Raw genomic sequence first — 9,682 nt, 5'->3', positions numbered from 1 at the left:
TTTCTCAAATACTAAAGACCATGGCAATTTACAACCTAGCTTACTTTTAATCATATGCTTCAGATTAGCTAAAAGTGAACTATATATTACTTTTTTCAGGGACCTAACGAAAATTTTAAAAGGAGCAAAACATTCTCATGTATTGAGAAAAGGGATAAACAAAGGGAAGGATTAACTTATTTATTCATTTTTTTTTTTTCATCAAGTTTTGAAGTTTTGCTTTCACAGGGTCAAAACAGTCTGTCCTTGTTTTTAATTTAAGCCTTTGTCTCTAAAAGAGGCCTGTATAGATGCCGATGATGGGTACAGTCTTTTTTCAAATAAATGAGATATGAGTACTTCTGCAAACAATCTAATCTTTTTTCCCCCTGTCCTGTTGACGACCTAAATTTAAATAAAAGAAAAAATCATTTTGTGAGTAAGTAATCACATACATTGTTAGAGCCTTTTTTGTTGTTTTAAAGGGGGTAACTTCAGTTTTAACCACTTTTGGTAAATAACAGCCATAAAAATATCAGTAAAATAAAACCAATGTTAAAACCAAACCAATAGAATTTTTTTTTAAACCAAAGTCATCTGGGTAAAAACTCTATTTGAATATTTTTTTTTAAAAAATGCTTGGGCAAGGCATGGGGCTTTAGTTTTGGGGATTTTTCCCCCCCCCCCAATTTTGGGGTAATTTAAATAAAAATTTAAATCCCTTATTTTTAACCCCCCAAATTTCCCCAAAAAAACCCAACCCCGGGCCCCTTTTTAAAATTAAATTTAAAACACTTTCCCACACATTTCCTTTTTTTAAAAATAGGTTTTGGAAAATTTACTACAAAATTGAAGGGATTCTTCTTCATCTGAAGAACTATCCAACACTGAAAAAATAAGGCTTAAATAAATACAAAGATGACTTCCTATGTAGAAGGAAAATGTTTTAAAGGAACACTTATACACAAGTGAGAAGTGTTGTGAATCCAGTATCTTAAACAATGAATGGATCACCTTCACAGGACAATATTATCATTCTATCATCCAATTACTTGAGACTCCTCGGACAAGGTTTTTGAGACTCTTAACATACAGATCTTTTTACGTTTAACACCACATCAACACAAACACAGCTTTCCTGGATCCCTATACTTACATATAATTCCACCATATGCCTCGTACATTGTACATATAGTGAACATACTGTAGTCAAGCCAGCCTTACATTCAGCCACACCAGTGACTGGAACAAATGAGACATACTTATACAGGCTATTTTATACAAGGCAGTAATAAGACAGAGGCCTAAATGTACTCTAGCTGAGATGATTTTAACGTGCACCCTGGCCAAGATCTGTAAGCTTAAGACCTCTAACATAATACCAATCATCTGTTCAATAAGACTAGTCATCACATTTATGAAAGATTTATTATTCATAATGAGTTCTCCATGAGTGTTAAAAAGCTAAAAAGGGACATAAAAAACCTACCTCGCAATTTTTTTCTTTTTGTAGCATATACAATGTCATCATCATAATCTGATTCATTATTACACTCCATATCTGAAAAGGAATTAAATCTTTTTATTGGCTTTACCACCATTTAACAACAGCCAGCATACTTTACATAACAGACCGTTATTCCTAACTAGTACTCGCCTACCCTTCAACATGGTCAGTAGCTTCTCCTCATACCTCATTAATGGAAAAAATAATCATTGTCCAATTTGAATAAAAATGTAAAGCTGGCCATGACTAATGGCAAACTCAGGAGCGTCTACTCCATAGAACAGCATTCTCCAAAAGACCACTTGATACACCATGAGTGACACTTCAATGTGAGACTTGATAATAAATCAATTATTGTTTTAAAAAATATGCCAGAGGGCAACATGTCCAACTTAAAGACAGAACAAAAACAAAACCATGTTCAAAAGAAAAGAATCAAATTGTGGCAACTTCAAAGCATTTGAAAAAGATTCCTAAACTTCTCATAATACAGAAGGAAACAAGAATCTATACATCACAAGAATGTTTGATATACCTGCAGGTTTATTTTTCTGAATGACTAAATCATCATTTTGTTCAGGTTTATTTGTCTGACTGACTGAATCATTATGTTGTTGAACACTTGCTAAATGTCTGTCCAAACATGATTCTTCAGTGTCAACTTCATCATTATCATCATTCTCTTCTATAACATCTTCAATGTTGAGGTCTAAAAAATCAAAGGAATTCAAATAGAGAAAATGTTAACAGTTGTGATTGAGGAGTTTACAAAAATATCAAATATATTATATGTAAACAGAAGTACATATACTCTATTTCATGAGATACAAGGCAATTGTAAGCATTAAGTTGATTTGTTTAAAGGCAATTTTAATGATTTTCACCATCAAATATTTGTAATTGATGAAATTATGTACTTTATGTTTGTAATTATGAAATTTTCTATCACTAATATTTTTTTAAAGCAATAAATATAATGAAATAAGATAAGAAGTCAACCTATATTTTTAGCCAATCAGTGCCTAAGAAAATTCAAAATTTTTAACCATTTATGTCTGTAAAATGTTCTATTTTGAACTGTAAGAAATGGATCGTCATATTGAAAAAGACAACTTTTAGTTAATTGCGCTTGCGCAAAATAATCACACCTCTTGTCTCCACTGCCCCCATTCTGAAATCACATGTTAAGAGTGTAACAAACAATTATGTTAGTCATTTATTGCCATGGACACTCAAAACATTTTGACATTTTATTTTATCACAGGTCCTTCAATTGAATTCCTCAATTTAAACAGTTCAAAATCATGGGTAGCTTTGAGTAAAACTAGAGCTATCACTGAAGGGTGATTTCATTACCCCCACAAAGTCAGCCATGACCTTTTGAAAAATAAGTTTTGGTGTGAAGAATACTTTGAAGTTGACTTATGTACCCGACTCAATCCCAAAACCGAGTCTGCAGTTTCTTATGTTCTTTTGTTGTCGATTAATGCTTCCCGAGGATCACTTTGTTTCCGGAATTTGTACATCACAACAGCAGTGGTCCCAAGTGCCGTGTGGCAAACCGTAAAAGTTGCCCCGTACTTTACTTCAGTGTTGTTATATTTCTGGGCCTTCGGGGATCATTTGATGCCAACACTATAAAGTGTTTGAGAAAATTTAGGACCGTCTTTTTACAGGCTTTTTTCTTTGGTTTTTTTGTTGTGAAATTAAAAAGTTCCCAGGGGTCACTTTTTTTTCCAGTTTTTAAGTTTAAATAGTTTTTTACTAAATGGGGATTTACGGGATATCCAAACGTTCCATTTTCCCGTACCTTTTCCAAACTGTTATCGTCCGGAAAGGTTTTTCTATTTTTTGTAAAAGGTGAACCCCTTTTTTGACCCCCGGGGGGTTTTCCCAAACCCAAAACCAAAACCCAGGTATTCATGCAAGGGGGGTTTTCTTTATTTTAAAAAAACCAAGGGGGTTTGGGGGTTTTTAAAAAAGTTTTTCCCCCATTTTCCTTTTGGGTTTTAAGTTATCGTCCGGAAACCCTGAAATGGACCCACCCAGGGGCCGACCCCCGACAAGCTGACTCCTATAACCCCCCCAAAAATTTGGGTTTTGGGGGTATAATGAAAATAAATTATTAACGATCTACCCCCAAAAGCGACAAATCATGGGTTTTAAGGGAAATTGAAACGTTCAAGAGTAAAAATTTACACGGAAAACTTAAACTAAAGGGGTGGACTATTTTTCAAGGTTTTGTATTTCAGACCCCCCTTTAAAAAAAATCTTTCCAAATTGGGTACTTCTGGCGAAATTTTTGCCCCATTTATAAAAAAGAAAGGGATTTAAAATTGATTAGACTTTTTGTTGGATTTTTGTTGTGGAGCCAAATTTAAAATCCCTTAATGTGCAGAATCAGGTTTTTGCTGCAGATTTTCCCTCAGCTGAAAAGATACAAATTTAAAAATTCTTTTTATTTTCAATTTTTTAATTTGGTGAGGTAAAAAAAATCTAAAAATTTGAATCTGTGCAAAAATTTCCCTTCTGAGCAAAGGGGTTTTTTCACATTGTGAACAAGGATCAATTTTTAAAAAAAGCCATTAACTGTATTAAAAAAAAAAATTTAATTTAATTTGGGCGGGTTTTTTTTCTTTCCCTAGCGTTCTGAATTCATTCAGCAAAAATTTTCCCCGATATTACGGGGCCCTTTGTTTTAAACTTTACTCATTAATTGGGCTTTTTCCCTTTGGGTGCAAATGATCAGTGGGAAAGTATTCGCTTACCTGTTATTTAAAATGAAAAGGGCCGTCAAAAGCCCCATTGTGAAACCCTGTGGGAAGGGGGCAATTCTAAATTTAGATCTATTTAATGTTTTTTTTCAAAAACCCAGCGGCCGGGTCTCGCATCGCTAGTTTCGACTTTTCCCAAAAGAACATTTAAAAAGGCTCTTTCTTTTCAAAGGAAATTTTTTAAAATCCGACTCGCCTTTTCTGATAAAATTAATAATTTTTGGTTGAATAAAAAATGCCAAGAAAAATCCGCCAAACAATTTCACCAATGCTGAGTAACCCCCTGTGTCGCCTTTTCAGACCACATATTTTTTAAATTTTACAAAAAAAATTAAAAAAATTATTTTCACAAGTTTTAATAAAAAACCAAGTTTTCAAAAATTTCAAGCCGGGAGAAAAAGAACGAAAAACTTAAGTAAAAAAACGTTTAAAAAATCAATAGGTATGGGTACTAGCGATTTCCCCAAATTTACTCAAAAAAATAAATGTTTAAAATTAAGGTTTTAAAGTTTTTAAAAAAGTTATGATTCATTTGCTTCACTGAAATTATTCTTTCTTTCTATATATTAGGCAAGTAGTTGCTGATCAAATTCCCGGGGGGAAAAACCTCTAATAGGCATCCGCATTCCCCAAATAATGCTGAAATTTAAAAATACAGAAATAGGGGCTTAAAAAGGGGTTTTAAAAGGCTTTTGTTACAAATTTTACTGACTTTTTAACCAAATTTTTTAATGAACAAAAAGGTATTCCGAGCAGTAAGGGTGTTTTTTTCCCTTTACATTTTTATTGTAAACCCCCCCCTGATATTTCGAAAGTTCTCCTTTATCTTTCGCCCTAAGTAGTCTCGTTGCCCCGTCCCTTTTTTGTTTGGGGGCCCCTGGGTCCTTGCCCTTGGTTCTTGTTCTGGGTCATTGGGGGTTTCGTTCATTTAACGCCCCCTTTCCCTTTTTGATTCTTGTTTTTTTTTTTTTGAACCTTTGGCCCTTCCCATACAATCCTGTTCTGTAAAATTTTTTGGAATGTTGGGGTTTGGGCCCCCCAAGATTTGATAACCCCTCGGTCTCCCAGGGATCTAATTTTCCCCTACCCAACATAACAAAATTTTTTTGAATAAAGGGCCTCAGCAAAGTAAGTTCGATTTCCCCAATAATTTATTCGGTTTTACAGTGTAAACAACATTTGCGGTCAAAAGGGGTTTTTTTTTTGAGGGGGAAACAGGGGGTTAAGGGGAAGGGTTTTAAGGGGCTGAGAAACCCAAACCCCAAAAACCAAAAAAAGTATGGGGAAATTTTTAAACTATAACTAGTCAAATTTAAAAATCAAATTGGGAAATTTTTTTTAAAAAGAGATGGGAAAAATCTGCGAGTGTGCCAAGGGTCAAAGCATTAAAAAATCTTTAATTTTTACTTTCAGGGGCCCTTTTCTCAGGAAATCTGGCCCTCAAACAAGGTGTGTGTTTTTAAAAAAGGGGAGCGTTTTTAGGAGGGGAATAACCCTCATGAGAAAACCTAGGGGGACGTATTTTTTTACAGGTGATACTTAAAATGCCCCTTCTTAAGGGGTTATATTAAATTTTAAAAAGTTTTTGTTATTATTGGGGGCAATATTAGGCCCTTTTTAACCCAAAAAAACAAAAAAACAAAATTTTGGGATTTAATTTTTCAGTTTAAACTTGCGCTGGGGAATTTCCGTAGGGTCACCCCTGGGCAGCGGTATTTGTTTCCCCCCGGGCGAAAAACTTTAAAAAATGCCGGGAAACGGTCACCCGCTGACCCCGGCCCGGTCGCTAAAAAATTTTTCCGCGGGCGGGTTTGTCTGTTTAAAAGGTTTGGGGGTTTTTTGTTGGGCAAAAGGGTTTTCCAAAAAAATTTTTTTCTTTTTCTGTTTTGCAAAAATTTGAAAGATTATCTGAAATTAAATTTTGAAAAATATTTTCCCAAATTTGTGAATTAGGCCATACTGCCGTAATTTTGTTTTCTTTCTAGTTATTGTCTTTTTGGGGTTTAAAAAAATTTTCATTAATTGTAAAATTTTCAACATCAAGTTGGCCCGGGGGGTTTTTTTTATATTTAAATTTTTTTTTTTTGACAGATAAAGGAAAAATTAGTCAGTCATTTTAAATTTTAAATTTTTTTGTTAATTTTATAAAATTTTAACCGGAAAAGAATTTAAAAAGTATCGCTTTTGCTTTTAAAAAAGGTTTTTTTCATTTTTTATATCGGGCCCTGCGGCCAGTTTCGACATGCCCGCTTCAAGGGCGGGTTTTTGGGAACTTAAATACAAATTTTTAAAAAATTGAGGTTTTTATAAAAATTTTTAATTTTTAATCTGGGCAAAAATCCGGTCCCTGTATTAATGTTAAAGGGAAGTAAAGATCGTGAATGCTAGAAAAAGTGCTTGTATTCCTTTTTGAAAAGGAAAAAGTAATTTCCCAAAATTTTAATTTGGGCTTTCTATCCAAAATTTTAGTATTGTACCCGTGTTTTATTTTTTGAAAACAAAGGAACCCCATGGGAAATAGGATGATTATATGAAGAAAAACGTTGGTTAAAAAAAGAATGAATTTGGGGATTTTTTTTTGTTTTTACTTTCCAAAAAATTATTTGCCCTGTTTTTAAATTTTATATATTGTATGTACCTTTTAATTTTTTTATATGATCCATTCCCCAAAAATTTTTAAAAAAAAAATAGCGGCCATTTCTTCCCCCAAAAAAAGGTTATGAAAAAAGGGCCCTTTTTAAAATTCCCCGGGCCCCCCCTTTGTTTCCCGTTTGAAGATTTTAATTTGGGGCCCAGATTTAAAGACTCTTTAAAAGGGGTTCACGATCCCCAATTTTCAGACAAAATACCTTTTCTCCCCTGCCAAAAAATGCCCCTTTTGGGGGCCCTTTTTTCTAATTCCCTTTATTTTGATCCAATTTAAAACGGTAACCCCTGACCAGAGCAATTTTCTACCCCAGCAACATATTTGAACAAAATTGGTAGATGACAATAAGGTTATGCAACATGCAAAATACGAAAGCTCTAGGCCATACTGTTTCTCACAAGCAGACGTTTTTAGGATTTCATATTTGTTACCATGGCATCCAAAATTCTACATGGGACTGAATTGTTTGAACTCACTTTGTAAAGACCAATACCAGGAATATCCCTAGAAGTTTCAGCATTACTTGTCTAGTGGTAAATCTGAGAAGAAGTTTTTTTTAAGTACAGTAAATCTTGTGCTAGTGACCACGTGTCCTAAGCGACCACTTGCTTTTAACGACCACTGTAAATTCCCCCCAAACTATTTCACTAACTAAATTGTTGTGCTAAGCGACCTATGTCTGACGCAACCAGTGGTCATAAATTTTCGGCCTAACAGAGTTGATCTTTTGTGTTTAACACAATTACACGTCATATCTTCACAACTAAAACTAAAGTCGCTAAATGAGAATGTGATTACTGTCAGATAAAGGTGTGAAAAATATGTAATGCTGTATGGGTACTGCAAGTTTAAGACACTTATTGCTACTTAACCAATCCAAACCATTGTTTACTTGATATAAACATCGCTGAGTACAAACTATAACATAAATTGTCACAGACCATTTAATACATACATTATTGAAATCTAGCCTGAATAAGTACAGGACAAGAACTTAGTTTTCTAAAGGTACATCAAGATGAATGTGTGAATGTTATATGAACATGATATCAACTCAATAAAGTTATTCTGAAATTCATCACGCAAAACTGCAGACCTAGCAAAGATGAGAAAAAGTAATCATGATGATTAAGTTGACTTTGTTTGAACTTTATATCTTCAAAAACAGCATTTCAAAATTAAATGAAGAAATACTATTCAATTACTGAAATTACATTACCTGACACACAGTTGCGTTATATTTCCTGAGCCTTGTTGATGTAACCATTTATATATATATGATTGATATTTCCTCGTATTGTATTATATATATTTTTTTAATCTATCCGTTGTTTTTATTAATGCAAAATGCTATAATTCATTTCGCGTAATAAATGTCGAGACGCCATTTCCGAAGCAGGGGGAGTATGTCGTAGGGTAAAAATATCATAAATGTATTCCGTTGTTTTTGTTTATTTGTAAATCGTGAACCGACTTGTACTCCGTAGTTTTTCCCGATATTTTCAATAGTATCTACTTCGAACTAATCTTTGATCTGTTTATACAACTGACACTTTTCAAAAATTAACTTTCCTAGTCAAACATGTTTTCAAATTGTATACGCTTTTTATTGTGCAAATTAAAATACCAAATATCTCTGGATATATTAAATATTTATTCATGTAAATTAGATTTTTGTATTTTATTAACATATCTCTAAATATACTGTAAATCTTAAGTTTGATAATTATATGATGTAATAGTATTAACGAAATCAATTTTGAGTTTTGTTAGCAAACTGTCACGCACCGTCACACCTACATATTGTTTCGTTTGTTTACATTTTTGACAACTGTCATCTGTCAAATAATAATTCTATATGTTATGTTTGTATAATGTTATTTTCTTTATATTTTCAGATTTGTTTTATTCTTGGTCATATTTATTGATAAAGTAAATATAATAAACCCCTATTATAAACTTATGAAATAGTTTTGTCATTACCCAAACCTACAAACCTTATACGGAAGCTGAGAGGCCGGTGACACTGTCACCGCCAAGTACTATTCTGAAGTAATTCTGAAAAATCTCAGAGAAAAGCTGAAGAAAATGCGCCCCAGGTTAGCACAGAAAAATGTCATCCTTCTTCACGATAACGCCCCTACCATTCCGCCGCAGCTACAGTGGAGGTTATCAACTCTTACAAATGGCAATTGTTGTCTCACCCACCTTATAGCCCAGACCTCGCCCCCTGTGACTTTTATTTATTTCCAGAACTGAAAAAATGCTTGCTGGAAAGAAATATAAGACCAGGGCGGCTTTGATATCTGCTGTTACACAGTACCTAAAACATAGGTCTACGTCATGGTTCACAGCGGGAATACAAATGCTCCCACGAAGATGGCAAAAGTGCGTAGACGTAGGTGGAGAATATTTTGAAAAAGAGTAGAAAGATTTTTTTAAAAATGTTGAATGGTTTTCGAGAACGAGTCAAAAGTCCGGATATTTTCTGACTTCCCCTCGTAGATGTACGTAATTTCCAAGGAAATTATATGCACATCAGGTCTAAATGAGTTTTGTTATAAAGAAGTAATATTGCTATTCTCTTGACATCAACTATTAACGGAAATAAATGTAAACCAGTAAATGAAGCTTAAATTTCGGCAAACAAATATTGAGGGGAATACATTTTACACATAATTACTTTTAACGAACACATGCAATTTAAAAGTCATAGTAAATTGTACATATTACAACATGAAATTAAACTGGTCTTGGTTTTTGTGCTATTTCTGA

The 9,682-nt window shown here is 33.5% G+C and overlaps 1 long non-coding RNA gene across 1 annotated transcript; it reads right to left on the bottom strand.

The window, feature by feature from the left end:
• Positions 1-838: 838 nt before the first annotated feature.
• Positions 839-2,752, bottom strand: LOC132744201 (uncharacterized). Its single transcript, XR_009627669.1, has 3 exons — positions 2,022-2,752; positions 1,469-1,540; positions 839-866 (listed from the first exon to the last, which is right to left on the bottom strand). It is a non-coding gene; the product is annotated as an uncharacterized LOC132744201 (long non-coding RNA).
• Positions 2,753-9,682: the final 6,930 nt, after the last annotated feature.

The sequence above is a fragment of the Ruditapes philippinarum genome, unplaced genomic scaffold (assembly GCF_026571515.1).
Source record: "Ruditapes philippinarum isolate M1 unplaced genomic scaffold, ASM2657151v2 ctg8476_1_1_1_1, whole genome shotgun sequence".
Classification (NCBI taxonomy): domain Eukaryota; kingdom Metazoa; phylum Mollusca; class Bivalvia; order Venerida; family Veneridae; genus Ruditapes; species Ruditapes philippinarum.
Note: the sequence above shows the minus strand (reverse complement) of the source record. Positions and strands in the feature narration are given on the sequence as shown.